Source organism: Acromyrmex echinatior, chromosome 10 (genome assembly GCF_024713525.1).
Source record: "Acromyrmex echinatior isolate Ae372 chromosome 10, ASM2471352v2, whole genome shotgun sequence".
Lineage (NCBI taxonomy): Eukaryota > Metazoa > Arthropoda > Insecta > Hymenoptera > Formicidae > Acromyrmex > Acromyrmex echinatior.
This window is the reverse complement of record NC_141861.1, coordinates 10,250,479-10,273,970: the sequence shown is the minus strand read 5'-3', so window position 1 is coordinate 10,273,970 and position 23,492 is coordinate 10,250,479. Positions and strand designations below refer to the sequence as shown.

At 31.1% G+C, this 23,492-nt stretch overlaps 1 long non-coding RNA gene across 1 annotated transcript; it reads right to left on the bottom strand.

Moving 5' to 3' along the window:
• Positions 1–19,962: 19,962 nt before the first annotated feature.
• LOC147908279 (uncharacterized) lies at positions 19,963–23,006 on the bottom strand. The gene is made up of 3 exons (XR_015546378.1): positions 22,760–23,006; positions 22,454–22,633; positions 19,963–22,369 (listed from the first exon to the last, which is right to left on the bottom strand). It is a non-coding gene; the product is annotated as an uncharacterized LOC147908279 (long non-coding RNA).
• Between the last annotated feature and the right edge of the window lie 486 nt (positions 23,007–23,492).

The following is a 23,492-nucleotide window of genomic DNA, read 5'->3' as shown; positions in this document are numbered from 1 at the left end:
TTAGTCCAAGAAACCGAAATCTCTGGCAAAAAAAAAACAGAGAACTGGTATCCGTATTTGTGATTTAAAATTCTTTCCGTCGTCTCGCAATAGAGCGAAACAGAAAAAAAAAATAAAAAGGAATAAAAGCTCCGATTGTAATAAGTGAGCCTCTACGTGGACACGCCGAGCTGGGCTTGTCTAGCAAAACAGCGAGTCTATCTCTCAGAGTTCTTCTCTCTTCTTTCTCGCTTGTTTCTAGCGACCGAAAATACTTTCTCGGCGATCTCGGCCGCTTGACGTGTATCAGGGGGAAAGAGATTCTAAGTAACACATAACTTTTATTAAAATATATTAATTCCTTACCCTATAATTTAAGTTCCGATGGCGCATGTTATAATCAACAATCTGGAACATGTTTACGTTTGGCTCGATAGACGTATTACGTCTCTCACTCATGATACTCATGTTTGGCCCGATTTTCTTATCACACGATATTGTAAGCGAAAAAGTTAATATACCTTTCTCATTAATGTATAACAACAAAAATTTCAAATCGTGATAGTTGATGAGATATAGTTTACGATTTTCCATGTGCTTAATGTATCTCGTTCATAAAAGTGATCCGCAAGAACTCAACGTAGTCTCGAGCGTTAAGTGTGAAATCAGAATGTTGAAGATCCTACTCTTGATCCTGCTTTTTTCTTCTTTTCATAATTTTTTTTTTAATTACAATAATAAATTATTAATAAACATATTATTCCAAATATATTTTTATATAATTACATTATACGTGTATTTTTAAATTTTATATCAACAACTAAATCAATAAATTAACTTGGAAGGATCTGAAGACACGGTAGTGTCTCGGCGCTAACATATGGCGCGAGACATTGCCATGCTCCTTTAGCCGTCGCGTTGCGTATCGAATCACATCAATAGGCAAATAAAAAATTATTTCTATATTGCTCAACATGTAAGGACTTTTCAATTTGTGAACTATAATATTATAATGATATCATTCTTATAATCATCTCACTTTCACGACTTTCCGTGCGCTTTATGTACTGCGTTCGTAGATGTAAGAACTCAATGTGGTCTCGGGCGTTAGATGTGACATCAGAATGTTGAAGCTCCTACATTCGATCCTGCTTTTTCCTTTTTTCATAATATTTTTTAATAAATAACATTATTAATAAACATATTGCTCCAAATATATTTTTATAAAATTATAGAAATTATATGTGTACTTCAGTGTGCTCGGAGTTGCCCATTTTGGACCAATTTCTGAAGTGCTGCAGTAGTATAATAGTGGCGATTCTAACCCAGGTCCTCTGAGGGGGGCACAGGGCATGGGGCACAGGGGGTACTCGTAGGCGCGGGAGGTACAAGTAGATGCGGGAAAGGGAGGGGAGGCGCGGGAAATTCCCGGTCCCGGCGTATTTATTGATATGATGATACATGTCGCCATGTTGTGATGTCACGTATTATTGGGACCGCCGCCACCCAACACCACACGGCCTCAGATACTGCCGCCACTGCCGCCACCCCACACTCCGCCGTAGACGCCAACGCCGCCGCCGCGGACCTCGCGTCTACCCTAAAGTGCATTTCGGCCCGCCGCCGCAGACCTCGCCTCTATTAAAAATGAGTTGCGGGATCACCGCCATCCCACACCCACCCCAAAATGCGCAGTATAACGTGAACTTTTATCTAGAAAATCAGTGGCACATCATCGATGTATCGGCTACACAAAGCACCTTCAAGGCGCTGGAGAAGTAGATTATGAAATCATACTGCATTCTCACAGTTCTTTCTTTCAAGGTCAGAAGCGTCGATAATGATATTTATCTAGGAAGAACCGTGAGATCGGGTGACATGTTGCGATACGTTAAGAGAGAGATACCGATAACGATATTTTTTTGTAAGAAGAGATCGGTGATATTGCCGATGCTGCAACCCAATAGAGAGGGTAGACAAAAAAGTCGCAGATAGAATATATAATGGATCATAAGCGCGCGGCATCTCAGACGTTTTTAAAGATTACCGAATCGCAATAAGTGTAATGCGAAAAGTATGGCTGACATCATGCAGATGTTGAGGACATGGATGGTGTAAATACAGACAAGTTATTTGAAGTAATGGAAATAGAATTTGAAGACATAATGGACGAGAATATTGGTAATATTGAGGACAGAGTCGACATAGCAGAATATATTAGAAACGTGGATGTGGGATAATTCGCGAATATTAGAGACGCAACGTTGCCGTTAACGTGCAAATATGAAGAAATCTGTGGCCGAGGCTCATCGAATGCTCTCAAATACTTATGGTGATACCGCTATTAGTGAAAGAACGTGTCGTGAGTGGATTCAACATTTCAAGAACGGTGATTTTGATATCGAAGATCGGCATAGCAATGGAAGAGAAAAGATGTTCGAAGATGCAGAATTTGAGACATTACGTGATCAAGACTCGTATTAAAAGAAGAATTGGTACGATCATTGGGAGTGACTCAACAAGCCATTTCAAAACGCCTCAAACTCATGGGAATGATTCAGAAGCAAGGAAATTGGCTGCTGTACGAGTTGGAGCCGAGAGATGTTGAATGGCGATTGTTTGCTTGTGAACAGCTGCTTGAAAGGCAAAGACGGAAGGGATTTCTGCATCGCATTGTGACTGGGAACGAAAAATGGGTTCATTACGATAACCCCAAGCGCAGAAAATCATGGGGAGTTCCTCCACGTCATTCTTCCACGTCGACGGCCAAACCGAATATTCGCGACTCCAAGGTCATGCCCTGTATTTGGTGGGACCAGCTGGGCGTAGTGTATGAGTTAAAACCGTACAATCACAGGCGATCAGTATCAAACGCAATGATGCGTTTGAACCGAGCATTGAAAGACAAACGGCCGCAATACAAGGGACACGATAAAGTGATTGTGCAGTATGACAATCGACCCAATGTTGTGAAAGTGATCAAGATACTTTGAAACGTCGAAATGGGAAGTCCTACCCCAGCCGCAGTATTCTCCAGACGTTGCTCCATCTGACTATAACTTGTTTCGATCAAAGGAACGGCTGGTTGACCAGCATTTTCGGTCTTATGAAGAAGTAAAAAATTGGAACGATATGTGGATGGATTCAATAGACAAGTTTTTTCGACGCGGAATTCGTACGCTGCCCCAAAGATGCGAAAAAATAGTGGTCAGCGATGGATAATACTGTGAATCATAAATGTATAATCAGTCTTTTACAATAAAATCTCAAATATGAGAAAAAAACGGATGAAGCAAAGTTATACATATAATAATTTCCTAAAATACAATTTTAATGTTATTTTCTAGGGATGCATTCTGAATGCATTTTTGCAGCAATGCAGTGTTAATCATTATCATTAGGATGCAATTAATTTGAATTATAAAAAAATTTAATTTTCTGTATGATGCAATTTTCTAGGATCCACAATGCATTAATAAAGCAATGCAGGGTTAATCTTTAATGTTACGATGAAATTTTATGAATTTTGAAAAAATTTCATTTTCTGTAAAATGCAATTTTAATGTAATCATCTAGGGATTCACTCTAAATGCATTAATGGTGCAATACAGTTAGTCTTTATCGTTACAATGAAATTTTTTTTGAAAAATTTCATTTTCTTTAAGATGCAATTTTAATGCATTCGAATAGGGATTTATACTAATGTTATTAATGGAGCATGCAGTGTCAGTCTTAATCGTTACAATGCAATTCTTTGAATTTTAAAAAAATTTCATTTTCTGTAAAATGCAATTTTAATGCAATCTTCTAGGGATTCACCATAAATGCATTAATGGAGCAATGTAATTAGTCTTTATCTTTACGATGAAATTTTTCTGAAATTTGAAAAATTTCAATTTCAGTAAAACGCAATTTTAATGCAATCCTATAGGGATTCACTATAATTGCACTAATGGAGCATGCGGTCTTAGTTTTAAACGATACTATGAAATTTTTTGAATTTTGAAAAAATTTCATTTTCTGTAAAATGCAACTTTAATGCAAACTTCTTGGGATTCACCCTAAATGCATTAATAGAGCAATGCAGCTAGTCTTTATCGTTACTAAGCAATTCTTTTGAATTTTGAAAAAATTTTCTATAAAATTTAATTTTAATCCAATTAAAGGCTCCATTAATGCATTTAGAGTGAATCCCTAGATAATTGCATAAAATTGCATTAAAAAAAATTTTTTTTAAATTCATAAATTTGCAATTTAACAATAAATCTAACACTGCATTGCACCAGAAATGCATTTAAAGTGAATACATAGAAATTGCATTAAAATAGCATTAAATCAAAAATTTTATTAAAATTTATAAAAATTGCATAGTTACGAATAATCTATCACAGCGTTGCCCAATTAAAGAATTTAAAGTAAATCCCTAGAAAATTGCATTAAAATTGAAATAAACAAAAATTTTCTAAAATTCTTAAATGTTGTACATATATGACAAATCAAACACTGCATGCACCAATAACGTTTCTAACGTGAGTCCCAAGAAAATTGCTATAAAACTGCATTAACAAAAATTGCATAGTTACGAATAATCTATAACAGCGTTGCCCCATTAATGCATTTCAAGTGAAGCCTAAGAAAATTGCATTAAAATTGAAATAAACAAAAATTTTCTAAAATTCATAACAGTTATAATTTTTACATAAATCTAACACTACATTGCACCAATAATGCATTTAAAGTGACAACCTAGAAATTGAATTAAAATTGCATTAAATCTAAAATTTTATTAAAAATAACAAAAATGGCGGTGACGAATAATCTAACACAGTGCCCCATTAATGCATTTAGAGTGAATCCCTAGAAAATTGCATTAAAATTGAAATAAATAAAAATTTTCGAAAATTCTTAAATAATGCAATTTTATGATAAATCTAACACTGCATACACCAATAATGTTTTTAAAGTTAATCCCAAGAAAATTGTTATAAAATTGAATTAAAAAGAAATTTTTTTTATTTCATAAAAAGTGTTTAGTTACGAATAATCTAACACAGGGTTGCTCTATTAAAACATTCAGAGAGAATCCCTAGGAAATTGCATTAAAATTGCAACAGCAAAAATTTTTTTTTTATTCATAAATGTTCCAATTTTACGATAAATCTTCCGCTGCATTGCACCAATAATGCAGTTAAGGTGAATCCCTAAAAAATAGCATTAAAATAGCTATAAAAAAAAATTTGTTTGATTTTCATAAATGTTCCAATTTTAAGATAAATCTAGCACTGAATTGTACCAATAATGCATTTAAAGTGAACACCTAGAAATTGCATTAAAATTGCATTAAATCTAAAATTTTATTAAAATTAATAAAAATTGCATAGTAACGAATCTAACACAGCGCTGCCCCATTAATGCATCTAGAGCGAATCATTTGAAAATTGCATTAAAATTGAAATAAATCAAAATGTTCTGAAATTCATAAATGTTGTAATTTCTATATAAATCTGACACTGCATTGCACAAATAGTGCATTTAAGGGTCCATGGAAAATTGCAATAAAATTGCAACAAATAAATTTAATTAAAATTAATAAAAATTGCATTGTTACGAATAATCTAACACAGCGTTGCCCCATTATTGCATTTAGAGCGAATCCTTTGAAAATTGCATTAAAATTAAAATAAACCAAAATGTTCTAAAATTTTTTAATGTTGTAATTTTTATATAAATCTAACACAGCGTTGCACCATTAATGCACCTAGAGCGAATCCTTTGAAAATTGAAATAAACCAACATGTTCTAAAATTCTTAAATGTTATAATTTTTATATAAATCTAACACAACGTTACCCATTAATGCATTTAGAGTGAACCCCTGGAAAATTTCATTAAAATTGAAATAAACAAATATTTTCAAATGTTCATAAAAGTTGTAACATTTTTATATAAATCTTACACTGCATTGCACTAATAATGCATTTAAGGTGGGTCCATAGAAAATTGCAATAAAATTGCAACAAACCAAAATTTTATTAAAATTAATAAAAATTGCATAGTTACGAATAATCTAACACAGCGTTGCCCCATTAATGCATTTCGAACGAATCCCTAGAAAATTTCATTAAAATTGAAATAAACAAAAATTTTAAAAAATTTATAAAAGTTGTAACTTCTATATAAATCTGACACTGCATTGCAACAATAATGCATTTAAGGTGGCTCCGTAGAAAATTGCATTAAAATTGCATCAAACAAAAATTTTATACAAATTAATAAAAATTAAAAAAATAGTTACGAATAATCTAACACAGCGTTGCCCCATTAATGCATTTCGAACGAATCCCTAGAAAATAAATTTTACACTGCATTGCACCAATAATGCATTTAAGGTGGTCCATAGAAAATTGCATTAAAATTGCATCAAACAAAATATTATTAAAATTAATAAAAATTGTATGGTGACGAATAATCTAACACAGCGTTGCCCCATTAATGCGTTTAGAGCGAATCCTTTGAAAATTGTATTAAAATTGAAATAAACAAAAATTTTCAAATGTTCATAAAAGTTGTAACTTTTTTATAAATCTGACACTGCATTGCACCAATAATGCATTTAAGGTGGGTCCATAGAAAATTGCATTAAAATAGCAACAAACAAAAATTTTATACAAATTAATAAATATTGCATAGTTACGAATAATCTAACACAGCGTTGCCCCATTAATGCATTTCGAACGAATCCCTAGAAAATTTCATTAAAATTGAAATAAACAAAAATTTTAAAAAATTCATAAAAGTTGTAACTTTTATATAAATCTGACACTGCATTGCACCAATAATGCATTTAAGGTGGGTCCATAGAAAATTGCATTAAAATTGCAACAAACCAAAATTTTATTAAAATTGCATAGTTACGAATAATCTAACACAGCGTTGCCCCATTAATGCATTTCGAAAGAATCCCTAGAAAATTTCATTAAAATTGAAATAAATAAAAATTTTTCAAAATTCTTAAATGTTGTAATTTTTATATAAATCTAACACAGCGTTGCACCATTAATGCATTTATAGCGAATCCTTTGAAAATTGCATTAAAATTGAAATAAACCAAAATGTTCTAAAATTCTTAAATGTTATAATTTTTATATAAATCTAACACAGCGTTACCCATTAATGCATTTAGAGTGAACCCCTGGAAAATTTCATTAAAATTGAAATAAACAAATATTTTAAAAAATTCATAAAGTTGTAACTTGTATATAAATCTGATACTGCATTGCACCAATAAAGCATTTAAGGTGGTTCCATAGAAAATTGCATAAAATTGCATCAAACAAAAATTTTATTGAAATTAATAGAAATTGCATAGTTACGAATAACCTAACACAGCGTTGCCCCATTAATGCATTTAGAGTGATCTCCTGGAAAATTTCATTAAAATTGAAATAAACAAAAATTTTAAAAAATTCATAAAAGTTGGAACTTTTATATAAATCTTACACTGCATTGCACCAATAATGCATTTAAGGTGGGTCCATAGAAAATTGCATTAAAATTGTATCAAACAAAATATTATTAAAATTAAAAAAAATTGTATGGTGACGAATAATCTAACACAGCGTTGCCCCATTAATGCGTTTAGAGTGAATCCCTAGAAAATTGCATTAAAATTGAAATGAATAAAAATTTTCGAAAATTCTTAAATGTTGTAATTTTTATCTAAATCTAACACAGCGTTGCCCCATTAATGCATTTAGAGTGAATCCCTAGAAAATTTCATTGAAATTGAAATAAACAAAAATTTTCTAAAATTCATAAAAGTTGTAACTTTTATATAAATCCGACACTGCATTCCACCAATAATGCATTTAAGGTGGGTCCATAGAAAATTGCATTAAAATTGAAACAAACAAAAATTTTATACAAATTAATAAAAATTGCATAGTTACGAATAACCTAACACAACGTTGCCCCATTAATGCATTTAAAGCGTTTCCATTGAAAATTGCATTAAAATTGACATAAATAAAAATGTTCTAAAATTCTTAAATATTATAATTTTTATATAAATCTAACACAGTGATAACCATTAATACATTTAGAGTGAATCCCTATAAAATTCAATTAAAATTGATATAAACAAAAATTTTCTAAAATTCATAAAAGTTGTAACTTTTATATAAATCCGACACTGCATTCCACCAATAATGTATTTAAGGAGGGTCCATAGAAAATTGCATAAAATTGCATCAAACAAATATTTTATTGAAATTAATAAAAATTGCATAGTTACGAATAACCTAACACAGCGTCTCCCCATTAATGCATTTAGAGCGAATCCTTTGAAAATAGCATTAAGATTGAAATAAATCAAAATGTTCTGAAATTCATGAAAGTTGTAACTTTTATATAAATATGTCATTGCATTGCACCAATAATGCATTTAAGGTGGGTCCATAGAAAATTACATTAAAATTGCATCGAACAAAAATTTTATTGAAATTAATAAAAATTACATAGTTACGAATAATCTAACACAGAGTTGCCCCATTAATGCATTTAGAGCGAATTCCTAGAAAATTGCATTAAAATTGAAATTAATATAAATTTTCTAAAATTCATAAGTGGCGCAATTTTACGTTAAATCCAACACTGTATGCATCAATAACGCCTTTAAAGAGGATTTCTAGAAGATTGATTTAAAATTGCATTAAAAAAAATGTTTTTAAATTCATAAAAATTGCATTAAATCTAAAATTTTATAATTTTTATAAAATTTTAGATTTAATGCAATTTTAATGCAATTTCTAGGTGTTCACTTTAAATGCATTATTGGTACAATTCAGTGCTAGATTTATCATAAAATCGGAACATTTATGAATATCAAAAAAAATTTTTTTTGTAGCTAATTTAATGCTATTTTCTAGGGATTTACTTTAATTGCATTATTGGTGCAATGCAGCGTAAGATTTATCGTATAATTGGTACATTTATGAATTTAAAAAAAATTTTTGCTGTAGCAATTTTAATGCAATTTTCTAGGGATTCGCTCTAAATGTTTTAATAGAGCAACTCTGTGTTAGATTATTCGTAACTATGCAATTTTTATGAATTTAAAAAAATTTTTTTTATTGCAATTTTAAAGCAGGAATCTTCTAGGAATTCTCTTTAAAGGTGTTGTTGATGCATGCAGTGTTGGATATAACGTAAAATTGCATTATTTATGAATTTTAGAAAATTTATATTATGTAAAAGTAAAAAGAGCTACGAGCCTAAAACATAAATTGACAAACTGTATGAGTAGTTAAAGAAGTTTTTTTGAAATAAAACTATATCATTGTGCGACGCGCGGAAAGATTCGAGTGAGAGAACGGCACACGGTTGATATGATACACGACAGTAAAGAGAACTCCGTTTCTTTGTAATTTAACAAAGAATTTTCTTTAATATGCACAGTTACAAATTCAAAAAATATAATTAATTAAATATTAGATTAACAGAATATTAAATGCGGTCACCTTTTCCAAATACAATTTGGAATCACGGTGATGGAAAATCTCGGCGATTTCTCGGCTCTTCTCGAAAAGATTCGTTTTGTAGCGGTTTCCACTAAGCGGTAGCACGGCGATTTTACGAAGCGATATAGTAGCGAGATTATGACTCTAAGAACTCTAAGAACTTTTGGACTCTAAGAAGGAGGACGGCGAGATCGAAGCATTTATTGCTTTCGGCCTGAGCTTTCTTTTTTGGAAAAATCCAATAAAATTTTGTCACAATCGTAATTATTACGTGGCATTAGGTGTACAAAATTGATTGGCGCTTTGGATTCTTTTCTAACGACGTTCAACGTAACAGTCATGCGCGACAGAAAATCCGTACGTGGGATTGGTGAAAGCGCGTGACGTATTCGTCGGAGCGCGGCGCTCGCGTGCGCGAATTGAATTGTTCTAGAACTTTCGAGTGTCCGTTACTGGTAACGACAACTTCTTTGCGTGTAACGAATTGTTTTAAAAAGAACAAAGAACGACGAATCGCTTACTTTTCTTTCGAATTACCGATCTCAAACAGTCATAAATTAAAAACGTAAAATATAATTTGACAATCAGAAGGTGAACAAACGTTTCGATCCTAGTTGGACCATTTTCAATGTGACAAATAAATTAGTGACAAAGTAAATTAATAACGGTAATTAACATAATAGAGTTATAACGTAGATAAAAAACATAAGAGATCAAGTAAAATTCGCATTCGGACGCAAATTAACTATAAAACTCGCTCCAAATTGAGAGGAAATCAAATAAACGATTATAGTTGACAAAAATGTGCTCCTCCGAACCGTACGTGTGTATAAGGACGAACATGTTTCTGTTAGCAAGTATAAATTGTAATAATAAATTAACGATAGTAGTAAATAAAAATAAAAATAATAAGAACAATAAGAAAAGTACGAATCGAGTCGCAAACAGTAAAAAGGAAAGTACAAATAAGTCGTAAGTAATAAGTCAAATTTAAAGAAAGAAGCAAAAATTATCTTTGATATTATAAGACAAGCACATAAGAAAAAAGAGTAAATCGCCAACATGCATTGTATATGTATGATAAGTTTAGAACAAATAAATTCACAATAAATACCTTATGTGTGCGTCGAAATGATGTATTATAGATTAGGCAATGCGAATGGAATCGAAATTGATCGTCTCTCTAAGAAGCTAAGATATAAAGTACGACATATAAAGACAAGAAGGTTGAAATGGAAAACTAGAAAAGGAAGGGGGAAAAAAATAATAAGAAGGAAAGAATAAAGTGGAAGGGAGAGAAAGTAGGGAGAGAAGAGAAGGATGGGGAAGGGAAAGCAATCAAGAGGGAGAAAGAGACTGGATGATCTGTGAATAAGTATCGGGTAAAGATTCGGTATCGTTTTGTCTATTAAGGCCTTGTTTCTGTCTTTTAATATGAATCATTTCAGATACCAATCTCTTATTGTAAGAAGATTCGCAGTCCAAAATTCTCACATCGTTCCATTTGAAATTATGATCAAAATTGATTCGATGATCAGTTATGACAGTAGGAGAACCTGTATTCTTTTTGATGTCAGAGATATGTTCGTGTAGTCTCGTGCTCAATTTTTTCTTTGTCTGACCAACATAACTCGCCTCACAATCACCACATGAGATCTTGTAGACAACATTCTGACTGGATAGGAAGCTAAGTTCGTCTTTTCCTCTCTTTATGAAGCTTGTTAACGTGTTGGGAATAGAAAAGGCCAATTTACAATGAAACATACTAGAGATTGGAAGGAAACTTTCGGAAATGGATTTAACATAAGGAATCGTAAAATATTTGTCTTTATTGCGTGAATAGTGTGTAGTATCTTTGTTATATTTATGAAACTTTAATCTGCGTTCTATTGTAGAGAAAATAAAGGGAAGAGGATAACAGTTATTTAAGAAAATATGAAAAAAAAGAAAAAATTAAAATCATTAAACTCAAAAATTAAACAATAAGATAGGAAACAAGACCGTTTATATTAAATAACATTACAATCCGAAGCGCCACTACGGTCTAAGTATTAAGATGTTGAACTAATATATATATTATTCAAACGAATGAATTAATTTCAGAAATAATAATTACGCGTCGATATGGTTGTCGACATTAACGCAATTAATCTGAAATGTAATAATCCCCCCAAAATTCCCCAAATTAATCTTAAAAAACTGTAATAAACTTATTGCGAAAAAATATTGCCTCGGCCGGGAGTCGAACCCGGATCTCTTGCATTCCGTGCGAGCGTCCTGAGCCTTTAGACTACCGAGACCTTAGCAATAATTTTTCGCAATAACCGATATGTATTGAGAGTAACGCATTATTTCAGCGCGCGTTTATAAACAATAAGATAGGAAACAAGACCGTTTATATTAAATAACATTACAATCCGAAGCGCCACTACGGTCTAAGTATTACGATGTTGAACTAATATATATATTATTCAAACGAATGAATTAATTTCAGAAATAATAATTACGCGTCGATATGGTTGTCGACATTAACGCAATTAATCTGAAATGTAATAATCCCCCCAAAATTCCCCAAATTAATCTTAAAAAACTGTAATAAACTTATTGCGAAAAAAAATATTGGATTCAAAAATTAAACCTATTTCTTACAACGTTACCAAAGATACTAATTATCCTCCTAGTGTTCAACTTATTGTTAATGGGCGATCGTACAATGAACAATCCATTTCCGAGAGAATTAATATTGCTCCCGACGGTTTTGATGGGGCTTCTCCTTTAGACTCGTTACGAGAAAAATGGTTTGTCAATTTGAGCGACATTGACGTTCCCTTAGAGGTTCGTTACCTCTTGCAACTTGGCAAAAAATTCGGACTTCCTATCAACAAGTACAATAAAGACAGTACCTTAATCGAATTTATCAAATATATAGAAAGTAATATCACTGGTCGTCCGAATAACATTATTAATTCTGTCAGACATAATTCCCTTCCAATCCTTAATAGATTCCAAAATAATTTTCCTTCTCCTACATCCACCGACAAATTAATTTTGAACTGGTTGCGCACTACAAAGAGGTTTATCAATGACCACCCCAATATACTAATTACTAACGCCGATAAGGGTAACGTCACTGTTGCTCTAAACAAAGACTCCTACGTTTCGAGGATGGAGGAGATTCTCTCGGACACGAGTACTTACGCCTTAGTGGATAAAGATCCTAGTAAGAAATTAACGCAAGACTTACGCGCTTTTTTAGTGAGATGGAAGCGGGATCAATTTATCGACAAGTTGACATACCGTAGACTGCTTACTTCTGATGGTGTCACACCTAGAGCTTACGGCCTAACTAAGATACATAAAGGAAGTTACCCATTGAGAGTTATTGTTTCTTGTATAAACAGTCCATTATATAACTTTTCACTTTTTTTACACAATATAATCAGTGACAGTATTCCAAAAGCTCCCAGCTATATTAAAGATAGTTTCCATTTAGTTGAGCAGTTAAATGGTTCTGTGTTTGATTCTAATTATGTTTTGGCTTCGTTGGATGTAATATCTCTTTTTACTAACATTCCTGTTGAACTAGCATTAAATAGCATCGACAGGAGATGGGATTGCATCTCGGCGAAAACAAGCATATCAAAAAATGAGTTCATTATGGCTGTCAGATTCATTTTAAATTCTACCTTTTTTACTTTTAACAATAAAACTTACAGACAGGTGTTCGGCACTCCAATGGGTTCACCTTTATCTCCAATAATCGCGAACATTGTAATGCAGGATCTAAAAAAAGTAGCACTAAAAAACTGTCAACACAACCCTTGTTCTATTTTAGATATGTTGATGATATTTTGCTCGCGCTTCCATCTGACATTGTCGATGACACTTTGAACATTTTCAATTCCTTACATACGAAATTACAATTCACCTTGGAGGTTGGTACAAATGGCAGATTAAGTTTTCTCGATACAATACTGATTATAGATAACCAAAAAATTATATTTGACATTTACCATAAAAAGACATTTTCTGGAAGGTTCCTTAATTTCCACTCAAATCATCCTCTGTGCCATAAAAAAGGCACCATCATCAGTTTTATTGACAAAATCATCTTATTATCACATCCACGATTCCAACAAAAAAATTTGATAGATGCTATTCATATTTTCTTAAATAACTGTTACCCTCTTCCCTTTATTTTCTCTACAATAGAACGCAGATTAAAGTTTCATAAATATAACAAAGATACTACACACTATTCACGCAATAAAAACAAATATTTTACGATTCCTTATGTTAAATCCATTTCCGAAAGTTTCCTTCCAATCTCTAGTATGTTTCATTGTAAATTGGCCTTTTCTATTCCCAACACGTTAAAAAGCTTCATAAAGAGAGGAAAAGACGAACTTAGCTTCCTATCCAGTCAGAATGTTGTCTACAAGATCTCATGTGATGATTGTGAGGCTAGTTATGTTGGTCAGACAAAGAGAAAATTGAACACGAGACTACACGAACATATCTCTGACATCAAAAAGAATACAGGTTCTCCTACTGTCATAACTGATCATCGAATCAATTTTGATCATAATTTCAAATGGAACGATGTGAGAATTTTGGACTGCGAATCTTCTTACAATAAGAGATTGGTATCTGAAATGATTCATATTAAAAGACAGAAACAAGGCCTTAATAGACAAAACGATACCGAATCTTTACCCGATACTTATTCACAGATCATCCAGTCTCTTTCTCCCTCTTGATTGCTTTCCCTTCCCCATCCTTCTCTTCTCTCCCTACTTTCTCTCCCTTCCACTTTATTCTTTCCTTCTTATTATTTTTTCCCCCTTCCTTTTCTAGTTTTCCATTTCAACCTTCTTGTCTTTATATGTCGTACTTTATATCTTAGCTTCTTAGAGAGACGATCAATTTCGATTCCATTCGCATTGCCTAATCTATAATACATCATTTCGACGCACACATAAGGTATTTATTGTGAATTTATTTGTTCTAAACTTATCATACATATACAATGCATGTTGGCGATTTACTCTTTTTTCTTATGTGCTTGTCTTATAATATCAAAGATAATTTTTGCTTCTTTCTTTAAATTTGACTTATTATTTACGACTTATTTGTACTTTCCTTTTTACTGTTTGCGACTCGATTCGTACTTTTCTTATTGTTCTTATTATTTTTATTTTTATTTACTACTACCGTTAATTTATTATTACAATTTATACTTGCTAACAGAAACATGTTCGTCCTTATACACACGTACGGTTCGGAGGAGCACATTTTTGTCAACTATAATCGTTTATTTGATTTCCTCTCAATTTGGAGCGAGTTTTATAGTTAATTTGCGTCCGAATGCGAATTTTACTTGATCTCTTATGTTTTTTATCTACGTTATAACTCTATTGTTAATTACCGTTGTTAATTTACTTTGACACACTAATTTATTTGTCACATTGAAAATGATCCAACTAGGATCGAAACATTTGTTCACCTTCTGATTGTCAAATTATATTTTACGTTTTTAATTTATGACATAGTTTTATTTCAAAAAAACTTCTTTAACTACTCATACAGTTTGTCAATTTATGTTTTAGGCTCGTAGCCCTTTTTACTTTTACTTATTTTGATTTATTGAGCCTTATTATTTTATAATTAAATCCATATTAATTTCAATTTTAATGCAATTTTCTAGGAATTCATTCTAAATGCATTAATGGGGCAACTCTGTGTTAGATTATTCGTAACTGTGCAATTTTTATTAATTTCAATAAAATTTTTGTTCGATGCAATTTTAATGCAATTTTCTAGGGACCCACCTTAAATGCATTATTGGTGCAATGCAGTATCATATTTATATAAAAGTTACAACTTTTATGAATATTTGAAAATTTTTGTTTATTTCAATTTTAACCAAATTTTCTAGGGATTTACTCTAAATGCATTAATGGGTAACGCTATGTTAGATTTATATAAAAATTGTAATATTTAAGAATTTTAGAACATTTTGGTTTATTTCAATTTTAATGCAATTTTCAAAAGATTCGCTCCAGATGCATTAATGGGGCAACGCTGTGTTATATTTATATAAAAATTACAACATTTAAGAATTTTCGATAATTTTTATTTATTTCAATTTTAATGCAATTTTTTATGGATTCACTCTAAATGCATTAATGGGGTAACACTGTTAGATTATTCGTAACTATGCAATTTTTATTAATTGTAATAACATTTTTGTTTGATGCAATTTTAATGCAATTTTCTATGGACCCACCTTAAATGCATTATTGGTGCAATGAAGTGTCATATTTATATAAAAGTTACAACTTTTATGAATTTTAGAAAATTTTGTTCATTTCAATTTTAATGCATTTTTCAAAGGATTCGCTCTAAATGCATTAATGAGGCAACGCTGTGTTAAATTATTCGTAACTATTCAATTTTTATTAATTTTTAAAAAATTTTAGATTTAATGCAATTTTAATGCAATTTCTAGGTGTTCTTTAAATGCATTATTGGTACAATTCAGTGCTAGATTTATCATAAAATCGGAACATTTATGAATATCAAAAAAAATTTTTTTTGTAGCTATTTTAATGCTATTTTCTAGGGATTTACCTTAACTGCATTATTGGTGCAATGCAGCGTAAGATTTATCGTATAATTAGTACATTTATGAATTTAAAAAAAATTTTTGGTTTAGCAATTTTAATGCAATTTTCTAGGGATTCGCTCTAAATGTTTTAATAGAGCAACGCTGTGTTAGATTATTCGTAACTATTCAATTTTTATTTAATAAAAATTGAATAGTTACGAATAATTTAACACAGCGTTGCCTCATTAATGCATTTAGAGTGAATCCCTAGAAAATTTCATTACAATGGAAATAAACAAAAATTATCAAATATTCATAAAAGTTGTAACTTTTATATAAATATGACACTACATTGCACCAATAATGCATTTAAGGTGGGTCCATAGAAAATTGCAATAAAATTGCAACAAACAAAAATTTTATTAAAATTAATAAAAATTGCATAGTTACGAATGATCTAACACAGCGTTGCCCCATTAATGCATTTAGAGCGAATCCTTAGAAAATTGCATTAAAATTAAAATTAACATTAATTTTATGTAATTCATAAATGGTACAATTTTTCCTTAAATCTAAGACTGCATGCGCCAAGAATGTATTTAAAGTGAATCCCTAGAAGATTGCTTTAAAATTGCTTAAAAAAAAATATTTTAAATTCATAAAATTGTATATTTACTAATAATCTAACACAGCGTTGCCCCATTTATGCATTTATAGTGAATCCCTAGAAAATTGCATTAAAATTGAAATTAATATAAATTTTCTAAAATTCATAAATGGTGCAATTTTACGTTAAATTCAACACTGCATGCATCAACAACGCATTTAAAGAGAATTCCTAGAAGATTGCTTTAAAATTGCATTAAAAAAAATTTTTTTATTATAAATTCATAAAAATTGCATAGTTACGAATAATCTAACACAGCGTCGGTCCATTAAATCATTTAGAGTGAATCCCTAGAAGATTGCATTAAAATTGAAATAAACAAAAATTTTCTAATATTCATAAAAGTTACAATTTTACGATAAATCTAACCCTGCATTACACCAATAATGTATTATACTTTAAGTCAATCCCTAGAAAATTGCATTAAAATTGCATTAAACAAAAATTTTTTTTTAATTCATTAAAATTGCATTGTTGCGAATAATCTAACACAACGTTGCTCCATTAAAGCATTTAGAGTGAATTCCTAGAAAATTGCATTAAAATTGTAATAAACAAAAATTTTTTCAAAATGTTTAGAAGTTGCTATTTTACGACATATCTGACATTGCATTTCACCAATAATGCATTTAACGTGAATCCCTAGAAAATTGTATAAAAATTGCAATATACAAAAATTTTTTTTAAATTCATAATAGTAGCAATTTTCTGACTTAATAGTGCAATGCAGCTTGTGTTTACCGTTACCATGCAATTTTTTGATTTTTGTAAAAGTTTCATTTCCTGCAATTTTAATACAATCTTCTAAGGATTAACTCTAAATGCATTAATGGAGCAATGCATTTAGTCTTCATTGTTACGAGGCAATTTTTTAAAATTTTAAAAATTACATTGATGTAAAATTCAATATTAATGCAATCCTCTAGGGATTCACTCTGATTGCATTAATGGAGCAAGCAGTGTTAGTCTTAACCGTTACTATGCAATTTATAGTATTTTGAAAATATTTCCTTTCGTAAAAAATTCAATTTTAATGAAATCTTTTTGGGAATCACTCTAAATGTTTTAACGGAGCATTGCAGTTATACTTTATCGTTACTATGAAATTTGTTTGATATTTGAAAATACTTTATCCTTTGTAGAATGCAATTTCAATGGAATCATCTATGAATTCATTCTAATTGCATTAACGGAACATGCATGGTTAGTCTTAATCGTTACTATGCAATTCTTTGAATTTTGAAAAAATTTCATTTTCTGTAAAATGCAATTATAATACAATCTTCTTAGGATTCACTCTAAATGCCTTAATGGAGCAATACAGTTAGTCTTTATCATTACGATGCAATTTTCTTGATATTTGAAAATGTTTCACTTTCTGTAAAATTCAATTTTAATGCAATCCTCTTGGGATTCTCTCTAATTGCATTAACGGAGCATGCATCGTTAGTCTTAATCGTACTATGCAATTCTTTGAATATTGAAAAAATTTCATTTTCTGTAATATTCAATTTTAATGCAATCTACTAGTTACTCACTCTAAGTGATTAATGGAGTAATGAAGCTAGTCTTTATCGTTATCATGCAATTTTATGAATTTTGAAATAATTTCATTTACTATAAAATGTAATTTTAATGCAATCCTCTAGGGATTCACTCTAATTACGCTAGTGGAGCATGCATTGTTTTAGTCGTTTCTATTCAATTTATTGAATTTTGAAAGAATTTCATTTTCTGTAAAATGCAATTTTAATGCAATCTTCGAGGTATTCACTCTAAATGCATTAATAGAGCAATGAAGTTAGTCTTTGTCGTTACGTTTCATTTTTTTTATCGTAAAGATTTCAATTTCTCTAAAACGCAATTTTAATAAATTCTTCTACATATTCACTCTAAATGCATTAATGGAGTAATGCAGTTAGTCTTAATCGTTACTATGCATTTTTTTGAATAATTTTAAAAAAATTTCATTTTCTGTAAAATTTAATTTTAATGCAATCTTCTAGGTATTCACTCTAAATGCATTAATGTAGCAATTCAGCAAGTCTTTATCGTTACCATGCAATTTTTTGAATTTTGAAAAAGTTTCATTTTCTGTAAATTGCAATTTTAATGCAATCTTCTTGGGATTCACTCTAAATGTCTTAATGGAGCAATACAGTTAGTCTTTATTGTTACGATGCAATTCTTTGAATTTTGAAAAAATTTCATTTTCTGTAAAATGCAATTTTAATGCAATCTTCTTGGGATTCACTCTAAATGCCTTAATGGAATATTGCAGTTAGACTTTATCGTTACGATAGAATTTTTTGGAAATTTTAAAAAATTTCATTTTCTATAAAATTCAATTTTAATGCAGTCCTCTAGGGATTCACTCTAAATGCCTTAATGGTGCAATGCAGCTAGTCTTTATCGTTATCATGCAATTTTATGAATTTTGAATTAATTTCATTTTCTGTTAAATGCATTTTTAATGCAATCTTCTTGGGATTCTCTCTAAATGCATTAATGTAGCAATGCAGGAAGTCTTTATCGTTACCCTGCAATTTTTTAATTTTTAAAAAATTTCATTTTCTATAAAATTCAATTTTAATGCAATCTTCTAGGTATTCACTCTAATTGCACTAATGGAGCATGTAGTATTAGATTTAATCTTTACTATGCAATTTTTTGAAATTTTAAATAATTTCATTTTCTGTAAAACGCAATTTTAATACCATCTTCTAGGGATTCACTCTAAATGCATTAATGAAGCAATGCAGTTAATCTTTATCGTTTCGATGCAATTTTTTTAAATTTGAAAATATTTATTTTCTGTAAAATGTCATTTCAATGCAATCCTCCAGGAATTCACTCTAATTGCATTAATGTAGAATGCATTGTTAGTCTTAATCGTCACTATGCAATTTTTTGGATTTTGAAAAAATTTCATTTTCTGTAAAATTCAATTTTAATGCAATCCTCTAGGGATTCACTCTAATTACACTAGTGGTGCATGCAGTGTTATTTTTAATCATTACTATGCAATTTTTTGAATTTTGAAAGAATTTCATTTTCTGAAAAATGCAATTTTAATTTCGAAGGATTCACTCTAAATGCATTAATAGAGCAATGGAGTTAGTCTTTATCGTTACGATTCATTTTTTTTTATCTCCTTTTGAAGATCCCAGGAAAGGACTCGTGTGATTCGATTATACAACGCTTTGACGTCACAGTTCGCTGGAGACGATGGGGTTCGGATCTCACGATCCAGACGGAGCTTAGATCTCCGCCTGCCTGGGTTCGACGAATTCGTAACCCGATAGATGTCAAAGGTACCATTGTCGCGCGCGTTTTGCGACTCCGAGATCTTGCAAGTTGACACCATCCGGTATATCCGTTGAGGACTGGGCTCTATCTGGAGCTCCAATGTCCCGTGGACACGGGATACCAGATAATTGACGGGGATATGCCCTTCAGAAATCTGTCGTCCTCTTGGAGCTCGACACAGAGCCCGAAGAAGAAGCGAGCGAGAATCAGAATGTCGAGGGCCGCGCAACCTCCTATCAGGAAGGTGATCCTCGAGCCCCTGATGGATCCTTCATTGCGGGCGCCCCTTGGGGAGGAGCTTCTTTCCCAGTGGGTGTTGCACCCGCGTGTTTTGCGCGCTGGATCTTCGGATCAGATGGAGGAGCCGAGGCCCCAGTAAGCGAAATCTCGATTTCGCAAGGTCTCGCGCTCCGAGAAGGGGGGATAACCCCGGTACGGTGTATTTCGGCCGGGGCGTCCTAGACCCCCCCCCCCTCCTCCCCACACGGGTCCACAGCGAATTGACCATTCGCTGATGAAAATCCGGGCGCTGGGGTCCAGCGCAATGCTATGAGTATGGGGGAAATGAATGCTGCACGCATGTCTCCCTCTTCCCCTAATGCTGCGATGATCTTCCGGAGGGGTTTTAGTAGGGTAGGATTCTTTCGCTTTGCACCTCGCGGAAGGAGAGGAGGATCCCACACTAGGGATTGGTCGCTCCTGAGTGTTCATGAGCATTTCCTCCTCGTAAAAAAAAATTATATATCCATGTTTGGATTAGGTTATTATATACTTATTTGCATTACGTGATCAATCGCAACGTGATCATTTATAACTCGTGGTCAATCGCAACATGGTCAATTGCAACGTGGCCATTTGCAACGTGACCAATTGTAACGTAGTCAATTGGGACGATGGTCAAATGCAACGTGATCAAATGGGCGTCACTTATGGTAACTATAATTGTATCGTGTAAAGTGTTATAAAAATCAAAATGTATATGTGTTCATATCAAAAACAGTATTACGATTGGACTTGTCATGTTGACGTGATTATGCACAACAACAAAAATAATTGAAAATTATGGCAAAAATAGACTAATAGCATCTATATGCATTAATGAAAGTACACATTTAAAAAGAAAATACAAAAAAAGAGATTTTAGGTTAATCCTTTATTTGAAAGGTAACATAAACATGGACAATAAACATTCGAAAAAAATTATTATTAAAAAATTATCAATAAATAACCAGTTGTATGCTTCCATACACCCAATAATTGAAATGCTCTTTTCGTTTTTATAATCATTTTATATTTGCCACAAATATATACAACAGTTATTTGAAAATTTTATAAAATTATTGCAAATAATAACGAATAATACAATAATTAAATAATAATGCAATAATAAAGTAATATTAATAAATAATAATAATAATTTAATAATACAATAATTAAATTGATATAATGTATTGAGCGATCACAAAGGAAAGTGTGTAAATAAAATGGAAAATAAAAATAAAAATAATCAGAATTAAATAATGTAAAATCAACACAACAAATTTTTTATTGATAAGAAATTTGTATTTATTGTAATTATTATTTAGAATTTGGACATCATCACAAAATTTGAAAAAATATACTCATTTGACACGTTTTCGAAATAAATGAATTTACTAGAAAAACGTGGTGATATACTTCATGAAGCAAATTATTATATGTACATTGTAGAATTATTGTATGTAATAATTAAATATAGAGTTGGACTACGTTCGAAAACATTACCCAAGTAGTCCCATGTCACTTTATCTTTGTGTTTAACACTGGATAATAAGATAATATTACTTGGGTGACGTTTTTAATATGCATCTCTAATAACTGTTCAGGTAAAAAAAATTTCATCATTTTCCTAACCTGAATAGACGCTTAAGGCAGACGGTCTCATTTTTCTACTACATTCTCTCATTTCGAATGAAAACGTATCAAATGAGTATATTTTTGTCAAATTTTGCAATGAAGTCTACATTCCAAAACATCATCTCCGAAGAAAATTTTATTCAAAATATTGTAGTATACATATCCTCTATATTTTGAATAAAATTTTACTCAAGTGATAAACACCTTACGAAGAATATCAGTCGCAAACTGTTCGTCATATTTCTATACATCTTTCTTCATGCAGTCCATTGTTATACACTTTTGATGAAATTGTGCTTTTAATTCAATATTTTCTTCTTTTACTTTTTTCAGGCCTGCTAAAAGCATATCAACAATCGACGAGTTTGAATATTCAACTACTCCTCCATTTCTGAAAAAAAAAAGTATTGATAATTTAATATGACAATATTCAGAATTATGAAAGATAATTATTGACATTAGCAAGAATATGTACCTTTCAGTCAAATACATGTTTTCTTCTCGTACGTTGTCTTCCACTGAACTCATTTTAACTTTAGCTAAGTCCATGTTTTCTTCGTGCGTCTTTTACTAAACTTGCTTTCTAACAAAATCTGATGCATCTATAGCATCCTTGCTGCATGCGACGAGTTCAACATACGTTGGAATGTCAGTACTGCAAATGTCGTATAGGACATATCAATAAAATAAAATAAAATTTATTAACAAAATAATGATGACATAATAGCTATAATAACAAATAAATATATATCGTACAAAAATTTTATTTTTGTAAACTTACTTTCTTCATTTTAGTAATATTGCATCACGAATGATACATTACATGATTTATTATTCTTTTCAAATTAATTTTTTTAGCGATTTATCGATGCAAGACTGTGGAAACGACTATTGTTTCTTTTATTTACTGGATAAATTCAGAAATTAACTTGATACAGATTCCTTTTCTAGTCTGTAAATTACGTGCTTGGATTTTGTCTGACTTCGTCATTTGCTCTTCTATGCATTCTGCTTTGAAATGCACTTCGCATATTCGATCTGAAACATTTTGTTACAATTATTGTAATAAGAAATACGCTAATGGCATGTATAATTTTAAATTTTTATATATACCATATTTAATTTGAGAATTGACATTTTTGCCACAAATCGGTATCTTTCGGGAATGTATAAAAGATTATATTGTCGCTAAATGCATGAAAACTGCGACTGCTATAGTTTTTGATGCAACAAGATGCCTGGAGAATGTACACTTATTACATTTTGCACTAACTTCTGAACAAACCTTCATATTATATAGTTGTTTATTACGAGGGCAAGTCAATAAGTTCTTAAAAAATCTATCAGAGGGCAGTCGCAGTGTCATGTCACATTACTTTTTGACAAGTAGCATGATTACTCTTTCAGCTGATTACTGTCAAATTTTGAGCGGAATTCATCGCGTAGTTTCGTTTCTGTAGATGATTAAAGCGAACAACCTTTGTATTTTTTGCAAAATGGAAAAAAACGAGTTT